This window comes from Aulonocara stuartgranti, assembly GCF_965226115.1.
Source record: "Aulonocara stuartgranti genome assembly, chromosome: 15".
Classification (NCBI taxonomy): domain Eukaryota; kingdom Metazoa; phylum Chordata; class Actinopteri; order Cichliformes; family Cichlidae; genus Aulonocara; species Aulonocara stuartgranti.
In genome coordinates, this window is record NC_138951.1 from 15,449,282 (window position 1) to 15,471,070 (window position 21,789).

Genomic DNA, 21,789 nt, shown 5'->3' on the forward strand with positions numbered 1-21,789 from the left:
GGTTTATCTGATAGAATCCAGCTAGTATTTCAAACTGTAGAAAAGGCGCCTTTAAATGATCCAGTTTTAAACGTTTTGTCTGCACCGTTCTCAGAGATAATGTTATGCACAGAGAAAAAGACCAAGACGGCTCTGGGAAGAATACAAATTGCAAAGGTAACTAGGTAAGGGTCACAGCTAGAGCTAAATAACGGCTGTTATTCCAGCAGAGAAGCAAATTGCCCTGAATGGAAGATAAGAAGTTTATCTTTCTGTCTGTTCCACACTTTAACACTGCTAGAACCAAGATATGATTAGATCCAGCCTTTAAAAAAATCTCTGCCACCCTAAATGGCACTTTCTCTGTTAGAGGGCAATTTGGCAATCTGCTCAGCATCTCATAAAGCAGCTACACTGGACGTTTATAAATCAAAGACTTCAAATCTCAGAGTGTGGCTAGAGGAGAAAACAAATGTACCCATGTGAATTTTTAAACAATCACTCCAAGCTTTGTTGTGGTAGCATAAAATTCCACCTGCACCATCCGTATGGTGGTTAAAGGTTTTATTTTAGTTTTTTTTTTTATCTCTGCTTTGACTGTGGATGTTTTTTTTGCTCGCAGCTCACTAATTTGCTCCAGTGGAGGATTGTTGACCAAAAAAAACATAAAGGGACCTGTAGCAGGAGCAGAATGCAAATCTGCCTCTTGTCCTGCGTATATGCAGAAATGTTTGGCATGTCATTACCACAAATGTCACCATGTAACTAGCAGCTAGTGCTGTTCCCCTCACACAACAGCATGCACAGCACACCTACATTTTTTAATGCCACCCATATACCCACCCACGCCCCGCATATACACATGCTTGCGCACTGAATGCTTTAAAGAGAGTGTGATTGTGCGGGTATATAGAAGTGAAATATTGGAGCCATTGCAGCCCTCCAGGCATGCAGTTATCAGGGATATAGAACTGATGGGAAATCAATCAGCTCAAGTGGAGTGGCCTGGCCTGTGCTGAAGAGAATCTTGTCTTTTTTTAGGTGCATGCCTTGATGTCTGCAGCTTACGTTCTAACCACGGGTAGATGTAGAGAGATTTGTTCTAATATATGGTTAAGTATGGTCAACAGTGGTTAGAAAGGGCCAAGAACAGATTGTGGTTTGGGTAATAATGTGTATATGTGAAGCTTAAATAATTATTGGTCTTTCGCAGAAACAGGGGTGGAGGTACTAATGTTGTTTACTGCTACAAGACCTCAGGGGAGCAGAGTGGATGTTGGGGGCATGTCTGTTTTTTTAGAAGACAAACTGCAGTTTGCATCCCATTTCCTAATGTTGCTGTGTTTTACAAATAACGCAGTCGTTGTGCCAGGCTTTGTAGAAAAGTCTATGTATACGTTCTAAACGTATACTTCATATTTTATTTAACCTGTAAACTACTCTATTTAAATTTTATTTTCTGGCGCCTCAGGATGGAATAAGAGTGAGGGGTTTGTTTTTCTTTGGAGAAAAAAATGAATAGGGAAACACTCATTTCTTCAGACCTTGGTATGTGCTTAAAGACATTTCTAAAACCTGTGCGTATTTTGCGTGCATAAGTTAAAATATAATCTTTCATGACTTCAGGGGGCACAAAGAATATGAAAAAGTAGTTTGGTTTAAATTTATTATGTCCAGATATCCTTGTAACCAGCCTAAAAGTAGTGTTCCTTTATCCATGAGCCTGATGAAGAACTGAGTGAAATGCAGTGCTTTTGCTCTGAGTCCTTGATTATAGTTTTACAGACTGAGTGCGCAGTATCTACCGCAAACACTCATGGCTAGTTTATTATGAATATGTTCTGGTCTTGAAATGAACTATTGTGCATAAATACTGTACATGTTTTGCCCTCTTTTTAAGATTCTTTTCCTCTATATAAATATCTATCTCTAACCTTACCTATCCTACAGCCATATTTACTTGCCGCAATATGAGGGGAGTGTTGCAGAATGAAACTCAGAAGATCTGTTACATCTCTGTGTCAACCTCATTTCTAATTCATGCATGTTATTGTTGCTCTGCAGCTGCATATATGTTCTCTGAGGTGCACAGGCCAAACCTGAATCACATACAAAAATGAAGAGAACAAGGTAATGTGCTGTAGCTAGAGGCTCTAGAGGATTTAAGTGTCCATAAACATTAATATGCTATATTATCCCACTGAGACTGTTTCCTTTATGGTGATTTTAAGTAGGAGAGTAAACCCATTTTCACATTTTCATGCAGACTTCTCAATGGCTTTATCTTGTGAGGAGGTAGAGACAGGAAGTGCACGTCTGTATGCGTGTTCCATTTTTCAGGGCACTTATAGGAAACAGCTTACAACATGCACAACCTCGCTCGTTTAAATGCTCGGACTGTCAGCAAAACAAGGATTCACATTAATCTGTCAGCATGTGTGTTTGGCTGTGAATGCATTTGGCCACATACACACGTCCATGGATAACGAGGGTGTCACAGCAATGCTGCAGTTTCTGCTGTGTAATACTATTAAAAGGGAAATAAACAGCAATATTCCATGTTTGTCCACATTTTGAATGTGTTTCACATTTCCATCTTATTATATTATTACTGCGAGTATGCACACTGGATAAGATGCTTTCTGTGTATATTTCTTTACATGTGTGCACGTGTGTATTTTCTAGATGAGTTGATTTCTTCTAATTTGTGAATGCGCGGTATGTGAGTACTGTATGTCTGGATTAGTCTTAAGTGTGTGTTTTGCAGTGTGCGTGTGTGTTTTTAAATGCGTGTTGGTTTATGCCTCTGTGTGACAGTAGATGTTTGCATTTGTGAGCAAAGAGGAGTCTACGAGTGACAGCAAAGTGTCAGCGGGGATATGATTTCAAGAACCATGAATCACTTTGTGCTGCTTTTAATTTAGCATTACTGAAGGCAGGAAAGGTTTTAGTAGAGAAGAGAGAAGGCATTATGGCATTTCTCACATTTTGGAGTTCTGTTATTACACTAGTGAGGGATACAGATGGGTGATGAATGCAAAGAACAGGAATGAGAAAAATAGCAGATGCTTCCATTTAAGATTAAGAGTTGGTAAATAATGTGTAGAGTGTGAATCAGTAGAATCAGTAAGGCATCACTTTTTATTAGCTAAAAAGCAAACCTGGAGCTACGTGAAACAGAAGCTGCCCGGTAGTTCAAACAGCCAAGTTGATCCTCCTTCACACCCACATGACATACTCCCCTAACAGCAGCGTATATCCAATGCGCCCTTTCAATCATGGCGGTGTACTTAAGCTGTCAGTGATCTGCTCACTATTTGCTGCCACACTGCTCACCTGAAACCTATGCTATCATTCTGTGCATGAAGCATTTAAAAGCCCCTATAATCTATTCCACAAGCTTGGCTAACTGAAATGGTTTTCACTCAAGCTGCAACCTCCAGGGCTGAAAAATGAATCCAAAACGCTCAAGTGCCAAAAAGTGCAGTTCCTGAAGAGGCCACTTGAGGAATCCCTATAGACTTCAGCCATGAAATCAGTCCCTGTAGTTTCTTTCTCCCAGCAAAATAACCAAATCCCATTTGGATTTTGCGAAAGATAAAAATCGCGAGTGTTTTCTCATTGCCTGGCGGTTGTGCCTACACAGCTGTTTGCTGTGCCACGCCTCTACAAATTCAAGTCACCGAACTGGACCTCTGTTCGTTATTGCTCTTTGTGTCAGTGCCTTTTGAAGCAGTTATCTGACAAACATTATGTGCTGCTTCGAAGTAGAGCACATCCAAGAAGTTTCTGCTCTAGTTTCAAACACTGCGATTGTGTTATTATCTTAGTCTGAGCCTCTTATCACTAATCAGCATTTGTTTCTATCTGTGGGATACAACCATACATCCATACGGTTAATGGATGAAGTCTACTTAACAAGTTTGCTAGTGTTTATATTCATCTTGAAATCCAAATTTTGTCAGTTTAGGTTCTGAAAAGCAATGTTCAAAATGTGGCTATGTACATCTTTTATATACAGGCTACACAGGCTGGCTGATATACGCTACATTTGCTGCAGTAGATTTCCACTGACAAACTATATGAAAAAGTATTACGCTGCACCAACTGCAAGATGGTTTATGTCAGCTTTTGCCTCATTTTTTCTCATTTATAGGTTCACACTAAAGTTGACTTTTTTTTCTGTACTTAGCAATAGTATTTTGCATCAGATTGCAAAAGAATGGTGAACATTAATAATAGCTTTTAAGACATTTTTCATTTGGGTTGAAGAGCTGTTAGCAAGTGAGTGACAGATCAGTGTACCAGTATGACAGGGAGGCTTGCCTTGCTGGTTGACTTGTCTGCCATTGCTGGTTAAGAAGCAAAATGAATTGAGATCATCTGGAAAAACAAACAAAAAAAGACTGTCTGAAAATCTGCCAAACACAGCTTGTGGTGTACATCAAGGGCCTCGTTATGTGCGTCTATTTCTGTATTGTGCAAAGAGTCACCCTTTGTGTAGATGTCATCAAGTTGTTTTCAATTATGTGTCACCATATGTCTGTTTGTACAGCTATATGCTGCCCGCTCATTATGGTGTTGTCTAAGTTGGGCAAGGGCTAGAGGTGCACATGAGACAGATTTCACTCCACTGGAGACATAAAAAGATTATCAAAGTAGCCACGGCACATTTTGCTGACAGTCTCCTGCTGTTCTGTTTTTTATTTGCTCCCGGACAAAACCAGTCAGGGTTATATTGGTTAAGGCGGTGTCCAAACCAAATATATACAGTAGATAATAAGGGAACACCGCTAGATCGTCCTCTAAGCATCCTTATTAGTAATTTTAAACTGTTCCTGTAGGGAACATTGTTTGGACAACCTTTGTAAAGCTGGCAATGCTGTGCAGGTGTGATTGTGCATAATTACAGTTTGTGCTTTTTTTCCTTGTAATTAAGTCTGGCCCATCGAGTCAGCACCCAAGCTAGCCTAGGCTCCATGTACAATGCAACAAAACAGAGGCTTGCGTGATTTAATTACCGCACAATCACACAGTTCACACACATGTGCACACAAACAACAGCAAGCCAACAAGGCTCATACTCTCTTCTGCAGCTCTCTGTATTCCCCTCTCGTTTGTCACTCGCTGCCCTTTGCCAGCCCTCTACAAATTCACTGGGTTTGTGAGGTGCAGGAGGATAGCCACCATGGCAGGGAATTAACCCTGCTGTATGGGGCCACCTGACCCGTCTGTAAGACATTATTGCCTGTGTGTTGTACGTTTCAGCCCACCGAGTGCAGTAACTATTGTGTATATCATCATCGATACAGATCAAGCCTGACGAAGGGAAAAGTCAGACACCCTGAGCTGGACTGGAGCCAGGACTGGTAGACTGATTAGTCCATAGTGGCTGCTGGTAGATGTTGCTGGGGGGATAAATTCAGCTCCATATGACTGTTACTCCGGCTCGGAAAAGCAGAAGCAGTTGCTGCTGTGTCACTGCCCCTCGGCTGTGGAAGGAGACTCTGGAGATACAGGACAACTCTCCTCCCCTTTTCCCCAAGCTTGCTTTCTCCCCCCTCTCTGCCGTTACTCTTTTCCTCTCTCTTCCCACTGCACCTCCCCCTCTCTCCCATCTTTCTTGCTTCCTTTCTCAGCAGCACTTAAACACCAGCACCAACAGGCAGTAGATAATGCAAGGACACACACACGCACCCAACAGTGATGTACTCTCACGTGTACTGCTTCGTTTTCTGTGTGGGCTCAAACACAAAAGATTGGTCCTTCTTATCTTTCCTGTTGTCATACTGCCCAAATGTGTGTGTGTGTGTGTGTGTGTCTGTGTGTTTAGAAACGCACACTTGTGTATGGAAGTGCACTTTTGAACAAAGCAGATGAGAATTTGCCTACATACAAATGTGTGTGAGTGCTTGTGTCTTGTTTTCAGTGATGAGCACTTTTTTTAACTAGCCTGTCTCTCAACTCAGCACGGCACTAATAGGCATTCAGCAAGCCACTCTGCACTGCAATTAGCCGAAAACCACGGGAAAAACATTGATAAACAAAGATGAAACAATTTACGCCCTGCCCATTGCAAAACCCTCAATCGAAGTCAAATGCTATTATCATCCCGGCAATATATTTCGGCAGGTGGAAGCCCGCTCTGCCAAACAGATACTACTATACCCTTGAAACACATCAAACAAAAGCAGATGCAAGTGCCTGTTTGCTCAAACACTTATTAAAATCCCATATAGGCCACTTATGTGGGTGTTGTTACTGGAATCAGAGTTAAAGCAGTGGTGGCTGTTTCATCCTTGTCCCCACAGTGCTATGGCAGAGAGTATCAGGGGCTACTAGCCATAGTTTCATGTCAGAGCCAAAGTCAGGGAATGCAGCCACCATCGTGACTGAAAAGCTCCATCATCCAGCAAACACGGTCATCTATCCTGAGCTGACTGCAGAGCAAAAGAGATAGCTTGAGGAATTTAAAACAAAAAAAATGGAAAAAAGAAAAACATGAATTGTTTGCTCTTTCTTTTCTCATTGGCTTTCTATCTATACCATCAGCCATTGCTATAGATTTCTCTCATTTCGAGCCATTTCTTAGCTGAAAATGTTTACACTTAATGAAACAGACCAGCCCACTCCCTGATGCCTGATGCCTTTGAACATTATTCTTAGCCTCAGCAGATCAATATCAACTATGTTCCCTGTCGGTCTGTTTGCAATCACTAAAACTTGGTAGTAATGAATTTTTTTTTCACCTCAAACTCTCTGGAGCTGTGTGATGAAACCAGCAGCATCTCCATCTCTTACTAGGCTTTACTTGTGAATGCTGTCAGGCCAAATATCTCTCATATCTTGTTGTTTTTAATCTCTTGCCAATAATTGAAGCATGCCAGGAAGGAAATGCTTGTATTACCAATCACAGCAGCCACTTACATTGATGCAAGTTGTTGGAAACCAAGTGGAGGTCAGAAATTGAATAAGGGGCCGGACTGTATCAAACCAGCAGACAGACAGCTGGTCTGCACATTGTACTGGTCAAACAAGTGGTCTGCTGGCACCCTTTTTAAATCTGAGACGGTCAACAGGAGTCAAAAATGTTGACTGGTGCCTTGCATCACTGGACACTGGAGTGAGTTTTACAAGGTCTCAGTCAATGGCCATGACAAGCTACAAGCGACATGTTTGCACTCTAGACGGCACTGGGGAACCCGTGCATCTATATTCTGAAGCTCATCTGTCTAAGAAAAAACAAATTTACAATTCCCACTAGCCCTGAACAGGAGTATGCACATGTACACAGTGAAAATATACTAAAAAGAGGGATAAAGTCCAGCCTGAGGACAAGATAAAGACAGTCTACGTATCTAAAATGCTAAAAACTTCAATATTATAGGATTTTACTAGATAAGCCTACTAAACACAAAACATAATTGGTATATTGAGGATCAAAACAGCAGGATTTCCTTAAAAAGGGCAGAAAAAATAAAGAAAAACAGCTATAAACAGTGATAAGAGGACTGAGGAATTCAGAAGGGTACCTGACCTAATGTTAAAACTGTGGCTGTAATTACTGATAGGAAAACCACTGTTATATAGTCATTTCAAAACCACACAGCTAGTTTGCTATAAGCAGTTGCAAAAATAATATGAGCTCACTTCATATGTAGAAGGGTGCAAAACCGTTTCAATCATCCTATAACTCGTGCGAGGCTTGGTCTGAAACGTTTCTGTGTCAATTTTGGTGAAGATTGGGGGGAAAATGTTTGTGAAAATTTAAAAAGAAAAGAAAATCCTTCATGAAGATTGCATCAGTTAGTTTGATCAATCAATCTCAGTTTTGCAGGTTTGAGAAAGAAGATCATCTGGGCCTATTTTAGGGAAGATTGTGGTATGAGAAATATTTAATTATTTAAAGTTTTAACATGGTGATGCCGTGGTTAGCGCCGTCGTCTCACAGCAAGAAGATCTTGAGTTTAAATCTGCTGCTCTGCCGGAGCCTTTCTGTATGTGGCTTGCATGTTCTCCCCATGCGTGTGTTCGATCTCTCTAGGAACTCCAGCTTCTTCACACAGTCCACAGGCATGCATGTTAGCCTAAATTAGCAGCTGTCGAAAGGTCTGATTGTAAACATCAATGATTGTCAATGGTTGTGCACCACCTTTTGCCCTATGACATCTGCGATAGGCTTCAACCCCACCGATGACCCTAAATTGAATAAAATGGATTGGTGGATACCTCAAATACAACACAGAAAAAATATTACACAAAAATATCAACATCATAGGACACTGTGAAATCATCTTTGATCCAATGAATCCAGCATTGTCTTATTTTTGAAAATGGTTTTTGAAATTGATTCGTTTCTGAACAGAGGTTTAACTAAATTATGCTTTCGCTTTCTTGGTTGCAATGATTGCACTTCCCCACTTTCTTCATGATTATGACATGAAGTATACTTACTTTTGAAACACAATACTTACAAATTCAGCCTCGCTAAGACGATTTTGAGTCCAGGAAGATAAAAAATAAAGAGACACTTTGTTATGAGATTGGTCAGGCTATCGTTACATCCTAACCCACAACTTATGTAACAATATTATTAGTAGTAATAATAATAATAATAATAATAATAATGAATAAATAAATAATATTGAAGCAGAAAATAACAAGTGTTGTAAATAATTTGGGTGTTTTAGACGAACTGCTACTCCCTGCATTCAAAATTCAGTTCTGAATTCTGACTGTTTAATTGTATTCACAAAGTATTCGACAATAACATGAAAAGTGAATAGTGAAAGAGTGAACGGGGTGATTTCAGACAGTCCTGGACTGTACGGTTTGTCTTTGGGCTTTTTATAACCTGCTGACAATGAACAGGACCTACAGATTGTTGAAATGATTGGCAGGGCATCACGGTTTCATCACTGTCACCATTTTTCCTGCCTCTGCTTTCAGTCAGTGGGTTTAAAGACTACAGTCTATTGTTTATTTTTTATCTGAAATTTAGCTAAATCAAATTAGGCTCTGTTATGTACAGTGTGGGCTGGGAGCGCTCTGTGTCTGTATTAAAAACTATTTTGCACAGATACTCATCCCATTCTTCACTCCAGAGCAGAGTTAACATGATTCATGATTATTGTCTAACAGCAAGCCCTGCTTTGTGCCCCCCTCCCCCATTTCTAGCCCTGCAGACTGCTGTGGTTTCTGCCTGATCAATGTGTGTTCTTACCAACTCCATCTCTTTCTAATTAAGATATTTCACTGTGTTCTCCATAAGGATTTCACAGAAAGGTCAAGCTGACTATTTTCCCATTTGGGTCTCAGCACATTTGCAAAGGTCCTGCTCGCCATGACGACTGATCTACATATTTCCACGTGACAAAATACCAGCAACTGATGGCATTACAGATTTTGGGAGGTGTGAGATGTTGGGCTGCTCCTTGTTCAAGCCGCTTCAACGCCATCGGACTTATTTACTGGCATAATCGCCTAATGTTTCATCAGCGCTTTCCGATGGGACAAATGATCTCTATAAAACACAAGGAAACTAATTAACCACCGGTGTCAAGATTTTAATGGTTCCAATTAGTCAACACTTTGGGGAACGTGTATTATTAAGAATGATTGCATGCCACTTACAATCTGCAAATTCCACCTAGTTTGTAGCAGTCGCAAGCAATCTTTCCAACAGTTTCTACACTTGTTTTACAGGCCTAACATTACTGTAAGTGGCGTTGATTTAGTGCGGTGAACATCATCTGAGAGCGGGGTATTCAGTCAGGCCGACATTGCCACCCTAAGCCCACGCACACACAAATCTCCACATGCCAACAATATCAGAGCGGCTTATCCTGTTTTCATGTTGAAAGGGATAGAAGCTAAATATTCAGCCTATTATATATTTTAGGTAAACATGTTTTCTCCAGTTTGTGTCTTTCCTCTTAAGTGTTGCCCGTTCATAATGAGGCCAAATGGGTATTTCACACTTTAACTTTCTATTTATTTTTGGTGTTCCTATAACTTTCTATCACAACTGAGGGCTGTGATTTAAATGCAGAGCTGCCAGTAACTCCTGATTGATTTGTTCCCAGATTACATCCTTTGGAACATTATTCTTTTGGCAGCAACTCGTTTCTCTGCAGTGGTCTGATTCCAGACAGAGACAGTAACCAATCAGTTACCCTTAGCAAGCTTTCCAGAATTTTGTGGAGCCAGCCAGAACAGCTTCTGTTTTCCATTGTTGTATAGATGAAAACAATCCTTTGCTCACTTTAGTACTTTCCTCTGCAAGTGAAACAGCACTTTGCATTTCAAGTGTGTGCCAGCATGCTAGCAGGCTGCAATGCTTATGCTAAATAGAGGTAACCAAAGTATGAAATAAACTGAATTTCTGAGTGTCTAAATGGAGTAGATGACAAGCTGGATCACCTAAAGTTTATGAAAAACCAAGAATTAGTGTGACTAACTTCATGGCAAGTCAGCCTGTTGGAGTAGTTCTGGAGAAATTATAGTCTGAGTCGCTATTGTCAACCTACTGATGGCAGTAGAGAAAAATTCAGGAGGATGACTAAAATCATTCATGGTCCTCAGAGATCTGTTTATGTAAATTTTGCCCTGCTGTTGGAGTTAGATAACAATTCAGCAGGTACCAGAGTACACTGTCTCAGCTGGGGACAGAGAATGTTGAGCAAAACTTCTCATTTATTGCATATGCTGGTATGTTATTCATATAGCTATTAGCTTTCATTTACAAACTAAAATAATTATTCCTTGGTTGTAAACCTTCTTGATATGTTGCACTTTACTTCCATCTCTCCTTCTGTATATCTGAATATCTGAATATCAAACAATAGCTGGTTTTCCACTGTTGTTTTATGATGTTCCAATAACGCTCATTGGTCACTTAGGATATTAATTCATGGTTTCAGACAAATGTGTAAAATTTTATCATTATTCTTAGAGATTCACTAATACACCAGGTAAATATCAATAATACCTGAGGAGCTGAAGTATCTCAGAGTCTTTTTCATGAGTGAGGGGAGAGTGGAGTGGACTGAAAGAAAGATTGTTCCAGCGTCTGCAGTGATGCAGACCCTTTACTGCTGTGGTGAAGAGAGAGCCGAGTGTGAAAGCTGACTGAAGTTCAGTTGAAGTTGTCAGTTTACTGGTCAGTCTATGTTCCCACACCTACTTATAACCAGTAGAGACCAAAGGACAGCTGTGGAAATTAGCTTCGTCCACTGAGTGTCTGACATACGGGTCTCAGAGTAGAGCTGCTACTCCTCCACATTGAATGCCAGTTGAGGTGGTTTGAGGAAGGATGCCTCCTGGGCATCTACTAGGTGCTTCAAGCATGTCCTACCAGGAGGAGGCCCCGGGGCAGACCCAGGACATGCTGGAGAGATTACATCTCTCGCAGCCTTGGGAATGTCTTTGTGTCCTCTGGGAAAAGCTGGAGTACGTCGCCAGGGAGAGGGAGGTCTGGGTCTCTGCTTAGACTGCTGCCCCAGCTGTGGAAAATGGATAGATGGATTTATCACTGAGAGTGGCTGATTTTTATCTGTTGTGTCACATTAAATTTACAGTGGTCAAATGTTCAAATGCGAGCTGAAAGACTGGAAAACAGTTCAGTTGTTTTTACAAAAAGAACGAATAAATGACAACAAAAAAAATTCTGCATCAGCGATCAGCCAAATTGATCATCGTTACGTCATTATTAGCCTCCTTAATCACTGATGTATGAATTTTCATGCACATTAATTATGCAAGATGTGTTTTGTGGGGCTAGAATGACCTTTGACCACAAAAACCTAACAATTTCATCCTTAACCCCCGTGAACATCTCTGCCGTAATATTGGCAAGATATCGAGTTCACAAGAATAGAACAGATGGGCAAACAACTCAAGCACATAATGCCTGTGGCCACTGCAGAGGCATGTAAGAGAAAAAACAATGAGACACAAAAAGAAAAGCATCACACCACAAAGAGAACCAATTAGAAAAGAAAGAAAACAGACATATATGAATCAAAATGATAATTTAAAGATATTTAAAAAAAAAAAAAATAACCAGCAGGAATTGAATGGAAACATTCAGCAGGGAGAAAAACAATAATAAGAATTCAATAGACAACAGTAAGGCCAATAGAAGAAAAGAAATGTATTGTCTTTGTAGAACTACGTACATATGTTAAATAGATCTCTCATTCCCTGCCATTGCTTGAATCTGCCAATTTATTCTTTGGATAAACATTAGCATATTTTTTCTAGACATGCTGGACCCGTGTTAGCAGAATATGAGTAATCACTACCGCTGTTTACAGGAGATATTACACACCAAAGGCTCATTAACCAAACGGCTCCCAGATAAATGCCTGTGCTCCACTAAGAGTCAGCTGATTTCGGAAAGTCTGGAAACGGCAGGACTGCAGAGAATCCATCTGACCTGTCCTATTGATTGTCACAAAGCATGTTTGCCCACATCAGGTCTCAAAGCTAAACTCTAGACTAAGACCGTCACCTCATGCACCCCTTAGCAGCAGTAATTGCAGAGCTTTACACTTCAGGCAACTGAGGCTTTGTCTTTCCAGCCCCAGCCCTGCTCCCATTGCCTGTCTTGGTGAACGGGCTTGCCAACTTGCTATGTCACCATGGGATCTTAGAGAGTGAGGTGTTGCTTGTCCTATATCAACCCTCTCCAGCCCCACCTACCTCTCATTTTAGGAAACAGAGGAAGTGCAGAGCAGACAGACAGTAAGCAAGCGTGCGTGCATACGATAAGGGGAATGTGAGTTCTGCTTGTGAGACCTTGTTTTTGTCTTTCAGAGTTCTGGCATGTTTGCCTCCAAATGAGAGGCATGGTATGTCAGATATAAGTAAAACTGCACAGAGATAAACAGAGAAAGAGACTTAAAAGCACGCCGCCGCCAAAGGTGTGCGCCTGTGTGTGAATGATAGAACGCTTTTGTCGCTCATCGTCTTTCTGCTCACGGCTGCGGTTAATTATTCACCAGGGTTGCGCTGCAGAGATGAACTGAGGGGCTTTGGGATAAAGGCATTGGAGGAGGAAGATGAAATTATAAAATCCTAATGACGGAACTCCGGCTGAATGGTAATTTCTTAAATTGATTTTGAAGAGGTGCCCAGACAGAACTGGCATGGAGAGACATTGAGATGGAGCGAGGGAGAGGATTCCTTCCTCGCTCTCCTTGTTTCACTCTCTCTCTGGACATGTTCCAGCCCTCTACACCTCTGGCCTCAGCCGCCTTTTTATCCTGTACTTAAGTTTCATCGCCACACATCTGTCCTTTTGTTTCAATCTCTCCTACTTAACCTCAACTTCTCACCTTCATTTACACAATCTGTTCACATATCTCTACGATGGGATCATCTTATGAACTATTATCCCATTTTACTCTTCACTCATATATATGCAGGACCCCAAATTGCAGGTCCCAGTCGTCTTTGAGGTGAACTGGAGTCTAAATTCTTTGGACTGAGAATGCAAACCGAACTTAAATGAGCATGAATGGATTTCAGTAAGGAAATGGAAGTTGACATCTCATGGTTAATGGAGTAAATCCAAGGACAAATCTGTAGTGATCTGTAGTCACATATTAAATTATACTTTTTCAAAGTTGCAGTGGTCTGAAGAGAGAGAGAGAGAGAGAGAGAGAGAGAGAGAGAGAGAGAGAGAAAACAACCCTGTGTATTGCATTTGCAGTATTATACCAAGTTTATTTACATTTTTGCATTTTTCCACATATTTGCTGTTTAGAAGAAATGTTATCGATGAAAAACAGCATAAATATCCACATAAACAATATCAAAGATATTCATTGTCAAACTGAGGGCCCTTGCACCTTATGTGCATGAACCCTTATTAGTCATTATAACTCTGGAGGGTCTGTAGTTGACATTGACCAAATACAAAGAAAATAAAATCCCCGGGAGAAGTTTAAAAAAGCTGCACCGGTCCGTCGTGGTGAAGAGGGAGCTGAGTGTAAAAGCGAAGCTCTCAATTTACCGGTCGATCTACGTCCCTACCCTCACCTATGGCCACGAGCTGTGGGTAGTGACCAAAAGAACGAGATCGCGGATAGAAGCGGCAGAAATGAGCTTCCTCCGAAGGGTGGCTGGCCTCTCCCTTAGAGATAGGGTGAGAAGTTCGGCCATCCGGGAGGGGCTCAGAGTAGAGCAGCTGCTGCTCCACATCGAAAGGAGCCAGCTGAGGTGGTTCGGGCATCTGACAAGGATGCCCCCTGGGCGCCTCCTGGGTGAGGTGTTCCAGGCATGTCCCACCGGGAGGAGGCCCCGGGGCAGACCCAGGACACGCTGGAGAGATTATATCTCTCGGCTGGCCTGGGAACGCCTTGGTATTCCCCCGGATAAGCTTGGAGGTGGCTGGGGAGAGGGAGGTCTGGGCCTCTTTGCTTAGGCTGCTGCCCCCGCGACCCGGCCCCGGACAAAGCGGATGAAAATGGATGGATGGAAGTTTAAAAAAGTATAACCCCTGAAAATGACAAAAATGGCATCAAACTTTTCTCTTCAAATCAAACTTCCTTTGGGGTTTAGGTCATGGAGGCTTTTTTGTGTCTTTTCTGTTATGTGTGTACTAGAGATGGCACGATACCACTTTTTTATGTCCGATACCGATACCGATATCATAAATTTGGATATCTGCCGATACCGATATGAATCCGATATAGTGTTTTTTAATCAACAAAACTGTTTTTTTAAATATCTTGCTGCATTTTGCAAGTCTGCAAGTTCATACTCAAGTTTAAAACAACAACTACACTAAAGCTATTCTGTTATACCTGTATACAAAAAAAATATTTCATAGTTCAGCAATACTGATCAGTCTAATAAACTTAGACCTACACCATCCTCCCTATTCTGGTATTTTAAAGAGTACTTAGCGTAAATATTAAGCAACCTAACTAATAGGGTTCCAACTCCCAGCAACAACAAAAATAAATAAATAAAAAATAGGGAACCACCCCTCACGCTCCACCTCATGATGCTTAATCAACGTAATCAACCTTAATTTGATGCAGTGTGAAAAAAAATGCACAGAAATCAATTATTTTTCAAGAAATATTAAATAGATTCAACATCTTTCTTCAACAAAATTGCAGACTGCACAGATGGTACCTTCCCAAAGGAAAATGTACTAAAGCTTACTAGGGTATATATATTAGACTTAATAGTCACTATATACAGTAATTGACTTCTATTCATTTTACATCAAATTAAAACTTTGGGTGTCAGATAATTATTTATTAAAAGCTAGACATTTTAAATGAGAATAAGAAAGAAAAGTATGTCTTTGTGCCCCCTTTTCCCAGTTAATGCCCTATCGGCCCCCCTGGCTAAACTTTGCTAGATCCGCCCCTGCACAGTTACCAGCCGTCAGCTACGTAGAAAAAGATCCTGGTGTAGAAAGTAATATTAAATAAATTGTAACAACAGCTTATCAAGCTTAAACGTGCTGCTGTTGTTCAGCCGCTGGTTTGCTCTTTCTGGCGCAAAGTGGACCAAAAACAAACAAGAGAGACTCACAACAGAAAAGCCGATCAGCTGATCATTAGCAGTTTCACGATTGAAGTAGCAGCCGGAGAGCGAGAGGCAGTCGCTCGTTAAGCTTAACGTGGGAATGCTTTACAAACATTCAGAGATGGACTTACACACTTGCTTTACTTCTCTCGGGGATAACTTTGTCGGAGATGAAATGCCGGGTTGCTAGCGAAGCTCCAAATGCTATCCAGACCACCGACAGGTCCCGCATGCCACAGCTGCTCTATCACGTGATGCATACTGCTCCGACGTTCTGAGGCGAGTTACGGCGTGTTGCAAGTTTTGTGAGGTGCTTTCGTGATATTTAATGGATCGGATTACATTTTTTATTTTTCTCCGATATCCGATCCAGTAATTTAGGTCAGTATCGGACCGATACCGATACGTAATATCGGATCGGTCCATCTCTAGTGTGTACCAAATTTCAAGCACAGCTCCTGTTTACGTACATTCCCTGTACTTTCAAGAGAGTATATGTCCTTGTAAAGGCTGCAAATAATCCTACTAACAAACTGGACAGACATAATAGAGCCTCTACACTGTCAGCACTCGGGCCTAAATAAAGAATATATCAACCAGGATAAAATTCTTTTGCATTTTTTATCAATAAATAAAAACCAGATGAACTTTCTAATAAAAAAAAAACATTGGAATGGACAAATGGACTATGCACTGTTTAAAGTCTTATTCAGTGGTCTGCAGCATCTGGAATCCCACAGTTCAGCTCCTGATTAGAATAAGCTTCCTACTGCTATACTGGCATTAATGAGAGCCTACTTACATTCATTAATGTGTCTGCCTGTGTGAAGTTACTGGTTCTTGGAAAAACAAAGTGGTCCATGAGCTTAACTTGTTACATCGAAAGAAATGCCAAGAAACAGCTAAGGGAAGCTATTACATGCAAACAGCATCCTAACATTTGTAAAAAGGTATGCTAATGTTAACTCAACACTGCTAAATGTAGTATAAGTGAAGTGGATTTAATGTGCTTTCAGTTGGACATCTTTTGTGTTCCCGTCAGAAGAAATTAGCCACCTCCAGAATTAATAACGGCACTCCATATAAAGTCTATATCATGGGTGCGAAAGCCTGAACCAGCCCGTCACAGGTTTCAGTCCTGCCGACTGGATGGCTTTGTACAAGAAACAAAGAGGGCATAATTTTCCCCCCTTTTTTCCCAGTCTTAATGCAGCGTTGTGTTGCATTAAGTATGGATCACCTCGTGAGAGTGAGAAACTGTTAATTTCATAGGAGCCACAGGTCTGAATCATCATCAGTTTTACAGCCTTCCTACTGTCAAAGACATTACCCACGGCCTGCCATCAGCTCGCAAGTAAGATGGTTTAAGCCAAAGAGCCGTGACGGCATGTTTTTGATTTACCACGCTAGCATTTCTTTGTAATGACACTAGACTGGCTGAATGTGGAAAAAACATTTTTAGAGTATAGCTGTACTTTTTCATAAGAAAAGGAAACATTTGGAAGTTATTTAAATAAGTCATTATGCATTGGCTTCACCGGTTGGGCCCACTTGAAATCAAATTGAGCTATTTGTGGTCCATGAGGTAAATGACTTTGACATCGCAGCTCTATGTGACGACTAAAAAAATACTGCCTCTTTTTTGCCATCTCTTCCCAAGCTAAACCAAACAGTAAACAGGATTTCAGTGAACAAGTAGGCCAAATGAATCATCTTGTGAAAGGTGTTGCCGCTCTGTAGTAGAGAGGAAGTGTTGTTGCGGTAATGCTGATTCTAGGCTGAGCAGGGCAAAGAGAAAGAGAGCTGTTCTGCTCAAGAGTGTGAATTATATCGTCAACGGGATACACTGTGGAAAGTGCATCAGTTGAATCAGTGCGGAGAACTGAAAAAGAGTATTTTCCACTACCCTCGACAAACAAGAATAAACCTGTAGCCTTCGTAACATCAACAAGGACAAGGGTTTCCAAATTTTTGATAACCGAGTACCAGTTAAGGGAGACAACGTATGATTAAGCTCCACACAGGAAAAATTCCCTCTTCAAACAATTTTTAGTTGGTGTTTGTTCAGAAGATGGTCCCTTATTTGGGCTTTTTTCTTTTGACTTTTGGGGGGGGGGGGTTGTTGTTGTTGTTGTTGTTTTAAGAAACCAGCTAAATTCCTACATCCTCTGCCTCCTGTATTTTTCAGTTTCTAAAAAGGCTGTCTGATGGACAGAACAAGAGAGTTGCAATTAAAAAGAAATTTTGCCTCGGTCTCGTTCTGCAGTGCTATGTCACTGTGGAACTGCAGATGGATAAAATGTACAGTAGTGCATTTCAGCCAGACATTAAAGCACCATATGAGGGAACGATCATGTCTTATCACACCTGACAATCATCGACTCATCGAATAACAAACTGAAAGAAATGATGATGTTTGTACGGTGGCCCTGAGAGGCCAAACGGACTGCAACTTAAGAAAACACTAGCAATAAGAAAAATGCTGCAAAGGCACACAAAACACAACAGAAATAGGAAAAAAGAAAACAGAAATAGGAAAAATAGATTTCCAAAAGTTCAAGGGAAGTGTTTCTGGGGAGACAATAACCTGACGGACCAGTTGCAGGAACCAAAATAAGAGTGGAGGATCTATCGGTTTTGTGAGGAAAGAAAAGATGAGAGGTAAGTGTGTTAGCCTAACTATTAGCCTAAAAATCTGTCATCAGTATTATATGAATCATGATAAAACACACCTACCATCTTTTGGGTTCCTGCAACTAGTCCGTCGGGTTATTGTCTCCCCAGAAACACTTCCCTTGTGTTTTTTCCTATTTCTGTTTTCTTTTTTCCTATTTCCGCTGTTGTTTTTCCTATTTCCGTTGTGTTTTGTGTGCTTTTGCAGCGTTTTTCTTATTGCTGGTGTTTTCTTAAGTTGCAGTCCGTTTGGCCTCTCAGGGCCACCGTATGTATGTCATAAGAATAGAGATTGTCGAAGTTCTGCATCAGTAACAGGTCAACATACAGAAAACACTTACAGAATAAACTAAACCCTGAACATTTCATAGAGTCTAGTGACTATAACCCATACCCATTATAAGAAAAATGACCAAATGTCTTATTCTGTGCCACTGTGCACGATTGCCCACATAAATAAACTGATTACCCCAGGACGTCTGATAAGGAATACAAGACATCTCACTAAAGACAGATGAAATACTGAAATAACGAGAAACACAAAAATTGCTCTTTTAATCCTGCAGGATACATTGTTTGATGATATATCCAACAGGCCTCACTTTGAAGAAGCCTCCCCTCTCTATTGTTGCCTTACTTCAATACCCCTGAACCATACATAGCAAACACTATGTCCAACAGAATGGAAAAACTGTAGCTATGTGAGATCCCTCGTTATTATTTCTAATGTTACTCTTGTCTTCTCAAATCTCCAGTAGTCTTCTCTGCATAACAAAATCAACATGTTATTAACTCAACTACATACTGCATGTGGCCCTGCATGAGATTCTTTGAAGGCTTTTGGGGTTGTGGTTGCTTTAATTGTGGCATCATAGTTCACACAGTTCAAACATGGAATATTTCCAGGGGAAAGAGGACTTGAAAGATGGGACTTTAAAAATCTATCTCTGAAATTACTCGATTGCTTTGAAGCGAATACTGGAGAATTAACAAACTCTTTGACAAAAGTAGGGCCAGTAGACAGGATGTGCCAGTGTTTTATATAACAACATTTGTAAGAGACTGGAGGATGGGTGAATAAATAGAGGTCAAAATCACAACTAGAATTTTTTATGAGTAGGGGGACGAGAGTTTATTTCTGTCCATTTGCATGACCTTAGATAGACTCATGCTTAAAATCCTTTGATCATATTTATTTTTCTGAGAAACAGCAACACAAATCATCAGATTTTTCTAAAACCCTTCCTCAGAGAACAAAGTATTTTTATCTGCGGTAGTTGAGTGCAAGATAAAACCTTTCCTTAAACTATGTGGATGATAACTTGAGGACAAAATAATTTGTATTAGAAATGCCGAGCAAAGCCACATGCTGATTTCTTTCTCATGTGATGTAATATTAGAAATAACAGGCTCTGCATATGTTAGGCTGTTTAAACCTTTTGAGTTGGGCCGCGTCTGCCTTTTTGTTTAGGTTACCACCTTCAGCCCTCATGTTACAAGCTCAGCTGAGCAAAGAGTGTCTCAGGCAAAGCTCATATTTAGTCATTAATCCTCTCGTGTCACTCGCTGAACAAATCCAAAGCAATGTTTAAACATATGAAAAGCAGCATTCCTCTTGTCAAATACAGTTGTGCTTCTCAAAGAGAAATTCAGTGTTGAACTGAATAGTGGCAATATAATGGGACATTTTTAATGAAATCACAATGCCCTTTTAAGCCAAGTTTTTACGTTTTTATAATTGTTTTAATATATACATTTCTTATGGATGGAGCAGTGAGTCCAAAGCTCACTATCTATAGGAGATTATCTATGAATTTTGATGTGATTGCCCAGGATAGTGACATCATTAGCATGTTAAACCAAATTTAACTAGTTTTTGCCTGTTTAGTCCCATATAAACATATAAACAGTAAATTGTGGTTGCAATTGTATCATTTTATTTTAGACTTGGCAGTATCCTCAAGGGTAAATAAATGCTCCTGTGCCTGACATCCATGAGAAGAAACTAGAAAAATGTGGGAGGAGAAGGTAAATACACTCAGTGCTGCTCTCAGTCAATAGCTGCTGTTGAGTTACCATTGAGCAAAGCACTTAACCTCCAACCGAGCCAGCGCATTCGCTCAGTAGATCTGTATAGATGGATCTTCGAAAGCTATATAGGCTTACTTGAATTAAAAAGACATTTTCCATCCTTACCTCCACTTTTACAGTTTTACACCACCCTGTGCAAGCACAGCACACTCACACCTGAGCACACACGCAGTGACATACAAACACACATCGTTCTGATCCTTCCTCTAGTTCTGTCAGCCCCCTGAGGCGTTTCACCCTCTCGTTCCTGTCTCCATTCGTCCTCATCCTCAGTGACACCGTGCCGTCCTGACCAGGCCTGTTACCCTGTTATCCGTGCAGCGGGCCGCAGAGGAGAGCAAAAGGCACTGTGATTGACAGAGATAAGGCCTCTAATTAAGGCAGTGATTGGGGGCTCTGGAGGGGGCTTAGCTTCCTGGCAGGCAGAGGAGAGGAGACGTATCCAGGGCGCCCAGCCCCTCTGCAATTAGACGCACATCTGCTATCAGCGATCAGCTCGTTGTCCCTGGAAAAGGGAGACTTTCTGGAGCACATTGCCTGTCAATGTCATTCATTGTCCCTTTTCCTTCCCTTGTACAACCTGCTTCCACCACACCCGATAGACTGTGAAGATACTGATCATGCCACGCAGACGCGAACACAAACAGTACAGGAGAGTGCACTGAACATTCACAGAAAGTTTTTTAGTCCTCATACAAAAGCAGTAGCTAGGCAAATACCCATTCATGCATATACTTTACAGTTTATTGTGCACACATGTGTTCAGTCATCATGGATGAATACATGCAATCAGAGCTAAGATTCCTAAACGCCTCTTGTTTTAGGTCTTTTAAATCCTGCATATATAAATTCATGCAGACCTCATCAGAGGATGTGTTTGAGTAAATAGGATAAATGCACGTACACTACAAATAAAAGTGAACACACCCAGTTGTACTGTGGCCACAGACACAAATTTACCATACCATTAGCATGCACAACCCTGTCTCAGTGCTCTTACTGCAAGCTTTGGATTTACACTTTGAAAGCATGATCAGCCTGTGGAGATTTTACAGCCTGGGTGAAATGTCAGATCATCTAAGCACCAAGTTTTATGACTCTAATCTGGACAGCTGACACAGACACAGGGCCTACTAGCATGTTCGAAATGGAATAATAGTACATTATGACACACAAGAGCATACATCACGGGAGTTCTTTGCTGCTGGAGAGGGTTGTCGGATCGGGCCAATTTATGAGCCGATATGTCTACAGCCTAATTCCAAATATGAGGGAGCCGTCATTTGAATAATCTACACCGAGAGAGCGGAAGGCTAAGAGATATTTAACATGATGAATATGCCTGAGCTGTACAACTTGTGCTATCTGCTGAAGTCTTAAATCTAGACTCCTCGCCAGGGGGAGCGGGGTGAGAATATGGATGGAGCAAGCTTAAGTCAGTCTACGGCTTTCACAAAGAGAAAGGAGGAGAAAGGCCACACACTTGAATTGAAG

The 21,789-nt window shown here is 41.0% G+C and overlaps 1 protein-coding gene and 1 long non-coding RNA gene across 4 annotated transcripts in view; one reads left to right on the forward strand and one right to left on the reverse strand.

The window, feature by feature from the left end:
• Nucleotides 1-15,955, reverse strand: part of LOC309689703 — a 32,531-nt gene extending 16,576 nt beyond the window's left edge. The window contains exons 1-2 of the long non-coding RNA XR_014271504.1: nucleotides 15,663-15,955; nucleotides 10,970-11,483 (exon numbers count right to left, since the gene is read on the reverse strand). This is a non-coding gene — a long non-coding RNA (uncharacterized lncRNA). The remainder of the gene's footprint in view (nucleotides 1-10,969; nucleotides 11,484-15,662) is intronic.
• tmem121ab (transmembrane protein 121Ab) overlaps nucleotides 1-21,789 on the forward strand; it is a 49,340-nt gene that overhangs the window by 4,104 nt on the left and 23,447 nt on the right. The window contains exon 1 of one of the 3 annotated variants that reach the window (XM_082506319.1): nucleotides 18,121-18,192. The exons of the other annotated variants lie outside the window; for them this stretch is intronic. The gene's annotated coding sequence lies outside the window, so the exon portion shown is untranslated. Of the gene's footprint in view, nucleotides 1-18,120; nucleotides 18,193-21,789 lie in introns of those variants that run through there. 3 annotated transcript variants of the gene reach the window in all.